Source organism: Eurytemora carolleeae, unplaced genomic scaffold, assembly GCF_000591075.1.
Source record: "Eurytemora carolleeae unplaced genomic scaffold, Eaff_2.0 scaffold489, whole genome shotgun sequence".
NCBI classification, from domain to species: domain Eukaryota; kingdom Metazoa; phylum Arthropoda; class Copepoda; order Calanoida; family Temoridae; genus Eurytemora; species Eurytemora carolleeae.
In genome coordinates this window covers 86,383-99,381 of record NW_019396556.1, presented here as the reverse complement: position 1 = coordinate 99,381, position 12,999 = coordinate 86,383, and the positions used below count along the sequence as shown (strand labels likewise).

General features: G+C 32.7%; 1 long non-coding RNA gene across 1 annotated transcript; it reads right to left on the bottom strand.

Annotated features, from left to right (window-relative positions):
* Positions 1-4,760: 4,760 nt before the first annotated feature.
* LOC111705443 (uncharacterized) lies at positions 4,761-7,300 on the bottom strand. The gene is made up of 3 exons (XR_002766014.1): positions 7,230-7,300; positions 6,168-6,298; positions 4,761-4,850 (listed from the first exon to the last, which is right to left on the bottom strand). It is a non-coding gene; the product is annotated as an uncharacterized LOC111705443 (long non-coding RNA).
* Between the last annotated feature and the right edge of the window lie 5,699 nt (positions 7,301-12,999).

Below are 12,999 nucleotides of genomic sequence, written 5' to 3'. Positions count from 1 at the left end.
CCGGCTAGTCCTGTCCATAGAGCTAGGTACAGTACAAACTGGGACCGGAAAGATTGACCCGGCTCGGAAATTCAAATGTACTACAGCTGCCCGTGAATGAGGTATGAATTAAGCAAGAATGTTAAAGTTTAAAATATAATTTTCTTAAAATATAAATTGCATCTAAATTATCATTGAACGAAATTCGCGAAAATGAACGAACGAAATTCATTCAAAATTTTCCAGAATTTTATGCATTTTCGACGAAATGCTCGGCCTTTTTTTTGCAAAGTTTTTCATTATCGCGAAATTTTCGTTCAATTTTCGTTCGATAAAAATCAAAATTTTTCCATTTCGTATCAAGAAAATTATATTTTTGCGAGAAAAATAGATTTTGAAGGAACGAACAAAAATGTTCACGAATTTCGCGACAGTTTCGAAGCAAATTTGGAAACCCTTATATATACCTAATGTTTTTTTTTGTCTGTTTGTATCAAATAAACGTCAAAACTGCCGAACCGATCTGGCCTCAGAGAAGGTTTCTGGAAGCTCAAAATTACAAAATATTTCGATTATTGTAAAACTTTGAACATTCATGAAAAAAATATTATTAAATCGGTGATTTTTTGTTATTGTTTTATAATGTACAAAGATAATAATGATTTAAATTGAAGATGGGCGCGAAGCGGCCGGAAAGCCTTTTGAACAATTAAAGTACTTTTTCCTACACTTTGACTTATTTGACTCTAAAAGATCATTGTTATCTAGACAGCTCAAGACCCTTTTCAACACTCAGGGCATGATTCAGGTCCCAATTTTATAGAAAAAAAAACTAGGTCAACACGGACAACAGTGGTCAACAAAGGTCTTCACAGGCCAATCAGGTAAAACAGGAGATAAGGTCAATAAAACAGAAGATGCAAACAAAATCTGCTCAGAAAGAGGTCAAAATGTTTTACACTTAAATGTCCTGTTAGGCTAATAATATAAAATTTAGGGCAAATTAAAAGAAGAATTAAAGAAATATTGATTTCTAAGTTTTTGACACTTTTCTTACTTGATATCGACTTGGCATCGTGTGGTGTTTTTCGGAATGCAGACCTCCCTAGTTAATAACATATTCATATATATATTATTTATAAAAATATCTAGCTGATCTTTTACAAATATTTATTTTTAATCTTGATAAATATTACAATGAATTAAATTTAAAAAGGAATTTTTTTTTCTTTTATTATTGTTTCATGCGTAAATCTAGATTGCATAAGAAATGCCATTTAAATTGCACCTTGCATAATAGATCTGGAAGTTAGAGGAAAAGTCCAGTTTTTGGCCTTAGCGAAGTGTATGATGTCATTAAAAAAACGATTTAAAACAATTTCTTTTTAAGCTTGGTAAAATCACAAGGGGGGTCAAATTAATCCCCCCCCCCCCAAGGCCCTATTAGTATAGGATTAAATGCTATGCATAACTCAGAAAAATACATGATATTCTTAATTAAGTTGATTATTTTCAATAAAAGTTGGATGGAATATGAAGAAGAAATAAAAAGATATTTATTAAAATGTTGAATATATTCCTAGGCACTGCTCTGGTTGTAGAATTACACTGCTGCATCAATCTTGTATCACACCTAAAAATAAACATGTAAAAGTCAAATAAATTTTAAGAATGATAAAAATAAAAATAAATTGTTTTTATAAAAATAAAATAAAAATAAAAATTCATTCATTTTACTGTTTTAATTATATTATATTATTCATATAATACAAAAATTCAAAATCTTAAAATTTTTGCGAAAATTCAAAAATATTTGCTCCCCATGAATTTAAAAGAACTCATACACTTTTTTGTTTTTGTTTTCAACACTGTATTTTCATCGTCCCAAAACTAGAATGCCTCGTCAGGACTCTTGATTTAAAGGGAGTGTTCGCGAAAAATGAAAGGCTCAATGCGATAAAAAATCGCTTTTGATCGCTACTAATTTTACGTCTATCTGTTGCATCTATAAGAAGAAAATTGTTAAAGACGTCTCATACCGAATAACATGGCGTCCATACAAATTTAGAAAATTGCAACATACGACTTAGACCGTAAAAAAATCAATTTAATTTCAAACAAATCATTCATATATTACAACCTATAGTAATATATTATCTTTTGCCACATTTGTATATATTTGATATTTCATCCTAGTTTTGATTTTGTTTTTTTTAAATAATAATTAGCTTACAACTTGTTTTCGAACATTCCTGGAAAATATGAAAATGTCGTCTTCATTACCAAAAATCCTCGAAACAGGAATAAATGTTTTTATAAGTAACTCTCAGATCATAACAATTAAACCATATTATGAAAAATCAACTATATATAAATTGGCGAAAGATAATCGATGACTATAGGTTGTAATATCTGAATGATTTGTTTCATATTAATTTGATTATTTTACGCTCCAAGTCGTATGTTCCAACTTCCTCAATTTGTATGGGTGCTATATGATCTTCGGTATTAGACGTCTTTAACAATTTTCTCCTTATAGACGCAACCGATTATAGAAGTAAAATTAGTAGCGATCAATAGCGATTTTTTATCGCATTAAGTCTATACCCCCTGTCATTTTTCGCGAACACTCCCTTTAAAAACTTTAAAAAGGAAGTTTAGATTGATTTCTCCCTCTAATATAGGAAGTTGAGCCCAAACCTTCTTGTTATACTTTTTTCATGCCGCATTTACTCTGCTTTGAAACATTTATCATTCCTATATAAGGAACTCTGGATGGAAATGACCTCGCTGCCATAGGACTAGACTTTTCCTTCCTGTTTGAGAGATTATATTCTGCTTCAAAGCAGAGTATATACGTCATAAGAGAAGTATAACAAGGTGGTTTGGGCCTGCGGCGCCTCAGATAGTCTAACCTAACCTTTAGAAAATTGGTGCTTGGTAAATTGAACATTTGGGAAGTTACCACGTGGGACATTGTCATTTGATAAGTCGCCCTTGGGAAAATGCATTTGGGAAAATATTCCTCTCTTATCCCCGTAAAGCAGGCGGATCTTGTAAGTCAGAAATCAAAATGCATTTAAAACAGAAGGAATTCAATTAAGTTATAAATATGTAATCTAACTGTAAAGGGTAACTAATGTAAATTCTAATTTCTACAGTTTCTATAATTTCTATAGTTTCTAGTTTCTACATTTTCTATAGTTTTTATAGTTTCTAGTTTCTAGTTTCTAGTTTCTAGTTTCTAGTTTCTAGTTTCTAGTTTCTAGTTTCTAGTTTCTATTTTCTACTTTTTATAGTTTTTATAGTTTCTGGTTTCTAGTTTCTAGTCCTAGTTTCTAGTTTCTAGTTTCTAGTTTCTAATTCCTAGTTTCTAGTTTCTAGTTTCTAGTTTCTAGTCTCTAGTTTCTGGTTTCTATAGTTTCTATAGTTTCTGGTTTCTAGTTTCTAGTTTCTATAGTTTCTGGTTACTATAGTTTCTGGTTTCTATACTTTCTGGTTTCTAGTTTCCATTTTCTAACTTCTAGTTTCTAGTTTCTAGTTTCTAGTTTCAAGTTTCTATAGTTTCTATAGTTTCTGGTTTCTAGTTTCTAGTTTCTAGTTACTAATTTCTATAGTTTCTTGTTTCTGGTTTCTAGTTTCTAGTTACTAATTTCTATAGTTTCTTTTTTCTAGTTTCTAGTTTCTAGTTACTAATTTCTATAGTTTCTTGTTTCTAGTTTCTAGTTTCTAGTTACTAATTTCTATAGTTTCTGGTTTCTAGTTTCTATAGTTTCTGGTTTCTAGTTTCTAGTTTCTAGTTTCTATAGTTTCTGGTTTCTAGTTTCTAGTTTCTAGTTTCTAGTTTCTAGTTTCTAGTTTCTAGTTTCTAGTTTCTAGTTTCTAGTTTCTAGTTTCTAGGTTTTAGTTCCTAGGTTCTAGTTTTTAGTTTCTATTTCCTAGTTTCTAGTTTCTAGTTTCTAGTTTCTAGTTTCTAGGTTCTAGTTTTTAGTTTCTAGTTTCTAATATCTAGTTTCTTGCTTCTATATTTTCAATAGTTTCTATAGTTTCTAGTTCCTAGTTCCTAGTTTCTAATTTCTAGTTATTGGTTTCTAGTTTCTAGTTTCTAGTGTTTAGGTTTTCGTATCTATAGTTTCTATAGTTTCTAGTTTCTAGTTTCGAGTTTCTAGTTTCTAATTTCTAGTTTCTAGTTTCTATTTTCTATTTTTTAGTTTCTAGCTTCTAGTTTCTAGTTTCTAGTTTCTAGTTTCTAGTTTCTAGTTTCTATAGTTTCTGGTTTCTAATTTCTAGTTTCTAGTTTCTAGTTTCTAGTTTCTAGTTTCTAGTTTCTAGTTTCTAGTTTTTAGTTTCTAGTTTCTAGTTTCTATAGTTTCTAGTTTCTAGTTTCAAGTTTCTAGTTTCTATATTTTCTCTAGTTTCTAGTTTCTAGTTTCTAGTTTCTAGTTTCTATAGTTTCTATAGTTTCTAGTTTCTAGTTTCTAGTTTCTAGTTTCTAGTTTCTAGTTTCTAGTTTCTAGTTTCTAGTTTCTAGTTTCTAGTTTCTAGTTTCTTGTTTCTAGTTTCTAGTTTCTATTTTCTAGTTTCTAGTTTCTAGTTTCTAGTTTCTATAGTTTCTATAGCTTCTGGTTTCTAGTCTCTAGTTTCTAGTTTCTAGTTTCTAGTTTCTAGTTTCTAGTTTCTAGTTACTAATTTCTATAGTTTCTGGTTTCTAGTTTCTAGTTTCTAGTTTCTAGTTTCTAGTTTCTAGTTTCTAAAGTTTCTATAGTTTCTGTTTTACCTCTTGGCATAATTCTCTGAACCTGGTTTCATATCCGGTAGTTTTACATCCTTCCTCCACACCCTTTCTGTTAAATCCCTGTCTCTTCTCCCGACTAGAAATATTATCATTAAATTGTTTTATCTTTTATTTCCGTTTTTACTTTTTTTATTCGTTTAAATATATATTTTCCTTTCAATATTACAAATATATTTATATTAATTTTTCATAACTTTTTTCATACTTTCATTTTTAAATCCATTTTCATATCTATTTTCATGTCATTTTTTAATTATTTTTTCAAACCAGTATTTAAATCTATAGTTCTTACGCTGCGGTTTTTCCCATTCACATAATTTTACAAAATTCAAAATAAAATATTTAAATTATGAGGAACTAAGGATGGAACTGTACTGAATGGAACTAACCTATGAGGAACTAAGGATGGAACTGTATTGAATGGAATTAACCTATAAGGAACTAAGGATGGAACTGTACTGAATGGAACTAACCTATGAGGAACTAAGTATGAAACTGTATTGAATGGAACTAACCTATGAGGAACAAAGGAGGAACTGTACTGAATGAAACTAACCTATGAGGAACTAAGGATTGAAATGTATTGAATTAAACTAACCTATGTGGAACAAAGGTGGAACTCTACTGAATGGAACTAACCTATGAGGAACTAAGGAGGGAACTGTACTGAATGGAACTAACCTATGAGGAACTTAGGATGGAAATGTATTGAATTAAACTAACCTATGGGGAACTAAGGATGGAACTATATTGAATGGAACTAACCTATGAGGAACGAAGGATGGAACTGTACTGAATGGAACTAACCTATGAGGAACTAAGGAGGGAACTGTACTGAATGGAACTAACCTATGAGGAACTAAGGATGGAAATGTATTGAATTAAACTAACCTATGTGGAACAAAGGTGGAACTGTACTGAATGGAACTAACCTATGAGGAACTAAGGATGGAACTGTACTGAATGGAACTAACCAATGAGTAACAAAGGAGGGAACTGTACTGAATGGAATTAACCAATGAGGTACTAAGGATGGAACTGTACTGAATGGAACTAACCTATGAGGAACTAAGGATGGAAATGTACTGAATGGAACTAACCTATGTGGAACAAAGGTGGAACTGTACTGAATGGAACTAACCTATGAGGAACTAAGGATGAAACTGTACTGAATGGAACTAACTAATGAGGTACTAAGGATGGAACTGTACTAAATGGACCTAACCTATGAGGAACTAAGGATGGAACTGTATTGAATGGAACTAACCTATGAGGAACTAAGGATGGAACTGTACTGAATGGAATTAACCTATGAGTAACTAAGGATGGAACTGTACTGAATGGAATTAACCTATGAGTAACTAAGGATGGAACTGTACTGAATGGAACTAACCTATGAGAAAGTAAGGATGGAACTGTATTGAATGGAACAAGAGAAGAATATGCTCCTGGGAGTATGAGAAGGAAAACGTGTAAAAGAGTCTTCATTATGTACAACTGTACAGCTGTACAACTGTACAGCACCTAGAAAATAAATTCTAATAACAAGCGAAACTAAAGTACAATGGTCGCCGTATATATCAATACAATGAAGAGGACTTTCGTTTTCAATTCTGATTTCTGTCAAACAATTAAATAGTATGGATGCACATAAACATGGTAAATAGTATGGATGCACATAAACATGGTAAATAGTATGGATGCACATAAACATGGTAAATAGTATGGATGCACATAAATATGGAAAATAAGAGGAACTGTCAATTAACAGTTTATCTTTGTTTACTTGTAAACTTCTAATTAGAATAAAGCTTTTTAGAAATCAAAACTTTAATTTAAAGTCGTCTTCATTGTAATGATATAAACGCCTACCACTGTAGTATTTGCCTTTACTATTAATGAGGGTAGTGAACGATACCTAATCACATAAAATTAGTAATATTGGGCACAATTAATAATTAAAACGAAAGAAAAAAACATGAGATCGTTTTAAATTCATATTGCACCACTCTGTAATAATATTTCTAATTTAAAGCCAGCCCAAAAACAAGGTAAAATAAGATAATGTTATCAGTTCAAAACATAAGTTAAAATAAGATAATGTTTTCAGTTCAAAACATAATTAAGTTAAAATAAGATAATGTTTTCAGTTCAAAACATAATTAAGTTAAAATAAGATAATGTTTTCAGTTTTTCTGACTCGAAAAGTATTTAATTCTGATTTTTAGTTTTACATGTCTTTCTTCAAAATGTGATTTGCTATTTTTTATCTACAATTTATCTTCTATTGTTTGTATTTAAAAGTGTCAGATTCTGAAGTAATTAGACATTCAATACTTTAAACGCATTTTAGTGTTAACAACGGCTGCAATAATTATGCATTGATATTAATTGATTCTCTTGTATTTTTGCAAGTAGTGCAAGGTATTGCAAACCTATATTCTAAAAATCTTACCGTAATGTGTTCAGTGTTTAGAACAAAATATAATGGTGGTTGCTAAACATTTTAACACAATTTAACAATCTGAAAAAACGAGTTTGAGTTTTTTGACACATTTCTTCTAGTAGCGTATTGAGGGTGAAATTAGAAATAAGAAAATTTAAAAGCTGAGAACCTGATGGTTATCAACTATAAAAATTTTTCTTTTTTCGGATATAGAAATATTTTTGAGTTTCAAAAATTTTCATAACTTTTTGGAATTAAGACTTACGCATAAAGAAACTTATTACTCTCGTCGCGCTCTAACTTTCTAATCCTATATCTTTGCAATCAGACCTGTAAAGATTAAAATATCGGAAAGGTCTACGGTATCAGGGTGAATGTTTTGTAGATTTTAAAACTTTAAAACTTTGCATAGTATAATTTGTTTGCTTTCCTATCGCAGTAATAGTTTACATACTAAAACTATCCCGCGAAAATAATAAAAAGAGAGAATTATTGGTTGTCATTGGATGGTTTACAATAAAATGAGAAAAAAAACGATAAATAATTAGCTCAGGTCCCATATGACAAATGTACAGTATTTACTGTCAAACATGACGATAAAGTTCCGTTAAAAATACATAATTAAATTAATTAAAGACTTTGTCCCTTTACAGGGTCTTTACTCAAATATATTTTACTTTGAAATCAATTTTACTATAAAATGACTGCCATGGTAAATTTCATCAGCATTACTATGTCGATGAAAATGACATTTTATTTACAAAGTAATAGTATCAGAAAAAAGAGTTTTGTGAGATTGTGCCCTAAGAAGGAAAAGATAATTTTTGGTTGGTAATAACACAAATATTGTAGATTGTAAATTTTAGAACTGACGTTTATATTATTTAAGTCTTTCAATGGTTTGAGGAGATACATTACTGCACGTGCTTGTATTTATTATCTATTGTTACATAATTAGTATTGTAATGATTGTGTTAAACCTTTTAAGCACCTTTTCTCACAAATCTGATTCATTTTAGGACTAATCTGACGGAGTTATATCATGGTTTAATTATCAAATTTAAACTGAAATATTGACATATGGAAGTATATCTTTTAACACTGGAATAGCTGCAACTGAATTTCAGTGGCAGTTTGAGCAAATGAGTTTCAGTGGCAGTTTGAGCAAATGAATTTCAGTGGCAGTTTGAGCAAATGAATTTCAGTGGCAGTTTGAGCAAATGAATTTCAGTGGCAGTTTGAGCAAATGAATTGCAGTGGCAGTTTGAGCAAATGAATTTCAGAGGCAGTTTGAGAAAAGGAATTTCAAGTGTTTTCCAAATATTTGTGTGAAATATCTAAGGTCTACCAATTTAAGAAGCAAAGATATAAAGATTAGAAAATCAGGGTTTTTGGCAATGATTCAATTATTTTATCGTTTATTTTGCATGTGTTTTTCGTTTGGTAATTCTTCAAATGCGCATATTTTTAGGGTTTTCAAAACATAATTCCAACAACAACAACAGCAACAGCAATACCACCAAATAGTTCTGCAAAATCTTGATTTAAAGATTGAATAACTGCACTTTGTTTGTGTGGTTTAACACTTAAGAAATATATTGTTAATCGGCTTGGATTGTTTTTGAAACAATTTTCAATAAATCTTTTTATAAACTATTTTATAAACTGTAATATTTGCTTTTATTAAACTTTTCAATATTTTATCCTAAAAAAAAGTTCGTTTTTGCATCGTTTTTGGATCGTTTTTTGGGTCGTTTATTGCATATATCTTCTACCAGAGTCAGAATTCATACTTGAAGACAAAAATGTTTAGAATAGAAACATTTGCTACTCTTTTATCATGCCAAATGGCTATGCTATGGCATAAACTCTTGGAACACCCTTGTAGTTAAGGTTTAAACTCCTGATTCACTCTGTTAACTAAGACTTAAACTCCTTAATCACTCTGCTAGCTAAGTTGAGGAATGTGGACTCTGTGAACACTCTCCTTAATAAGTTTTCAACTCCTGATTCACTCTGTTAACTAAGATTTAAACTCCTTAATCACTCTGCTAGCTAGGGTTTAAACTCCTTAATCACTCTGCTAGCTGAGGTTTAAACTCCTGAAACAATCTGCTTGCTAAGGTGCTGACTCCTGGACTACTCTGCTAGCCTTAGCAAACACTAAACTAGCTAAGCTTTAAACTCACGGAACACTCGGCCGGCTGAGTTTGAAGTTCCTGGAACACTCTGCTAGCTAAGGTTTAAACTCCTGGAACACTCTATTAGCTAAGACTTAGACTCATGGAACACTCTGCTAGCTAAGGTTTAGACTTATGGAACACTCTACTATCGTATGTTTCGACTCCGGGAATACTCTGCTAGCTAAGGTTTAGACCCCCTGAGCACTCTGTAAGGTAAGGTTTAAACTCCTGGAACATTCTGCTAGATAAACTTTTAACTTCCAGAACACTCTGCCAACTAAAGTTTAAACTCATGGTACACTCTGCTAGCTAAGTTTTAGGTCCCTTGGAACACTCTGCTAGAAATGTTTAAACTCCTGGAACACTCTTTTAGCTCAGGTTTAAACCCCCGGTACACTCTGCTAGCTAAGTTATGAATCCTGGAACACTCATCTAGCTAAGGTTTAGGCCCCTGGAATACTCTGCCAGCTAAGGTTTAGGCCCCTGGAATACCCTGTTAGTTAAGGTTTGAACTCCTGGAACACTCTGCTAGATAAGGTTTAGACCCCTGGAACACTCAAATAGATAAGGTATAGACTCCTGGAACACTCTGCTAGCCAAGGAGTAGACCCCTGGAACACTCTTTTAGCTAAGGTTAAGACTCCTGGAACACTCTGCTAGCTAAGGTATAGACCCATGGAACGTTCTGCTAGCTAAGGTATAGACCCATGTAACACTCTGCTAGCTAAGGTTTAAACCCCTGGAACATTCTGCTAGCTAAGGTATAGACCCATGGAACACTCTGCTAGCTAGGGTTTAAACCCCTTTAACCAGCGGGACAGGCGGCCATAAGACACAACATTCTTCCCTTCCGGCAGCCATAAGAAACAACCATTCGGTCTTCCATGCCACTGTATTTAAGTATTTTGGCAATTATTTCGTTTCAAAATGGTAAATTTAGTGCATTGAAATTGCAATTTTCAAAAATACAGCCACATCATGCAAGAGATATATTTAAAGATATATATATAAATTGAAATAATTAGGGTTTGTTATGTTAACTGCTAGAACACTCTACTAGCTAAATTTTAGACCCCTTGAACACTCTACTAGCTTAGGTTTAGTGTCCTGAAACACTCTACTAGCTAAGTTTAATCTCGTGGAACACTCTACTAGCTAAGTTTAATTTCCTGGAACACTCTGCTATCTAAGTTTAAGCTCCTGGAAGACTCTACTAGCTAAGGTTTAGACACCTGGAACACTCTGCTAGCTAAGGTCTACCCCTCTGGAACACTCTGCTAGCTAAGGTCTACCCCTCTGGAACACTCTGCTAGCTAAGGTCTACCCCTCTGGAACACTCTGCTAGCTAAGGTCTACCCCTCTGGAACACTCTGCTAGCTAAGGTCTACCCCTCTGGAACACTCTGCTAGCTAAGGTCTACCCCTCTGGAACACTCTGCTAGCTAAGGTCTACCCCTCTGGAACACTCTGCTAGCTAAGGTCTACCCCTCTGGAACACTCTGCTAGCTAAGGTCTACCCCTCTGGAACACTCTGCTAGCTAAGGTCTACCCCTCTGGAACACTCTGCTAGCTAAGGTCTACCCCTCTGGAACACTCTGCTAGCTAAGGTCTACCCCTCTGGAACACTCTGCTAGCTAAGGTCTACCCCTCTGGAACACTCTGCTAGCTAAGGTCTACCCCTCTGGAACACTCTGCTAGCTAAGGTCTACCCCTCTGGAACACTCTGGTGCTAAGATTTGAACTTTATAAAGAATAGACAAATTTAAACCCAACAATGATTATATAAGTTACAACCAGCAGTAAACCAAATTAACAATAAGTTCAGTCAAATATTAAAATAACAATTGAAAAATTGAATTTTATATGCATGCATATACCTCGGTATAATTAGATAATAAAGTTGAGGTACCAGGAAAAGGAATTTTACAACAGAAGTACGATTAATAGGTTCAGAGGATGAGCGGAGGCAGGGAAAAATGAGCAAGTATCAGGGGAAAGAATGAGTAAGTATCAGGGGAAAGAATGAGTAAGTATCAGGAAAAAGAATGAGTAAGTATCAAGGAAAAGAATGAGTAAGTATTAGGGAAAAGAATGAGCAAGTATCAGGGAAAAGAATGAGCAAGTATCAGGGAAAAGAATGAGTAAGTATCAGGGAAAGAATGAGTAAGTATCAGGGGAAAGAATGAGTAAGTATCAAGGAAAAGAATGAGTAAGTATCAGGAAAAAGAAAAAGTAAGTATCAAGGAAAAGAATGAGTAAGTATCAGGGAAAAGAATGAGTAAGTATCAGGGGAAAGAATGAGTAAGTATCAGGGAAAAGAATGAGCAAGTATCAGGGAAAAGAATGAGTAAGTATCAGGGAAAAGAATGAGTAANCTTTTAAACCATTTATTTATCGATTCACAACAGTACCTTTTAAACCATTTATTATCGATTCACAACAGTACCTTTAAGCCTTTGTTCTATTCTCAGTGGTACATATTTTTTAACCAATTGTTCGATTTACAACAATACTCATTTATTTATAATTACACACAACTGTTTAATCTTTATTAACAATCATTATTTATATACATGTACGTCAATAACAATTTGTATTTTTTTGTAGGAAACCTCGTTACTGAAATATACTTTTTTCAAGAAGTTATCGTCAATCTGTGTCTGGTAGAAAAGAGTGTTTTCCTTGCCAACTCGCCTTTCCCTCTTTCGAGTATTATTCCTTTTGTTCAGCTCACAGAGTTAGTATCAGGGAAAAGAATGAGTAAGTATCAGGGAAAAGAATGAGTAAGTATCAAGGAAAAGAATGGGTAAGTATCAGGGAAAAGAATGAGTGAGTATTAGGGAAAAGAATGAGTAAGTATCAGGGAAAAGAATGAGTAAGTATCAGGGGAAAAAATTAGTAAGTATCAGGGAAAAGAATAAGTAAGTATCAGGGAAAAGAATGAGTAAGTATCAGGGAAAAGAATGAGTAATTATCAGGGAAAAGAATGAGTAAGTATCAGGGAAAAGAATGAGTAAGTATCAGGGAAAAGAATGAGTAAGTATATCAGAAAACAAGATTTTACAGTGATTACAAATTGATGAGCATGCATGCCGCAAAACACGTTTGGGTGGCGGTGACTACAAATTGAGGACTTCTGCCCCCCCCCTGGTTTAGCCGTTTTAAACAATAATAAAACATATCTATTAATCTTATAGTTGGTGCACAAATCTGGAACCCATGCACATTGCTCATTGCTCATTGCACAGTAATATAAATACAAGCATATATTGTGTGCGTCACAGTGGTTAAAGAATAACTAACCTGGATTTTGTAAACCTTTTAACTAATAATTAAACCAAACCGAACAATGTAATCAGCAGCCCCGGTAAACGGTGCAGCGCTGCATTTACTTATATATATGTATAGTATAATTTAATGATAATATTGTGACTTATAAGATCGAGTTTATAAAAGTTATTAAAAAATTACTGTAAACAATTCACAAAGGTACGTTAAAATAAACCTTGAAGCGCGAAGAGGAACACATACCTTTGGGTTTAAAGGGACTGTTAGCTTAATATCAAGTTAAAGTTTAAAGATTAAGTTTAAAGATAG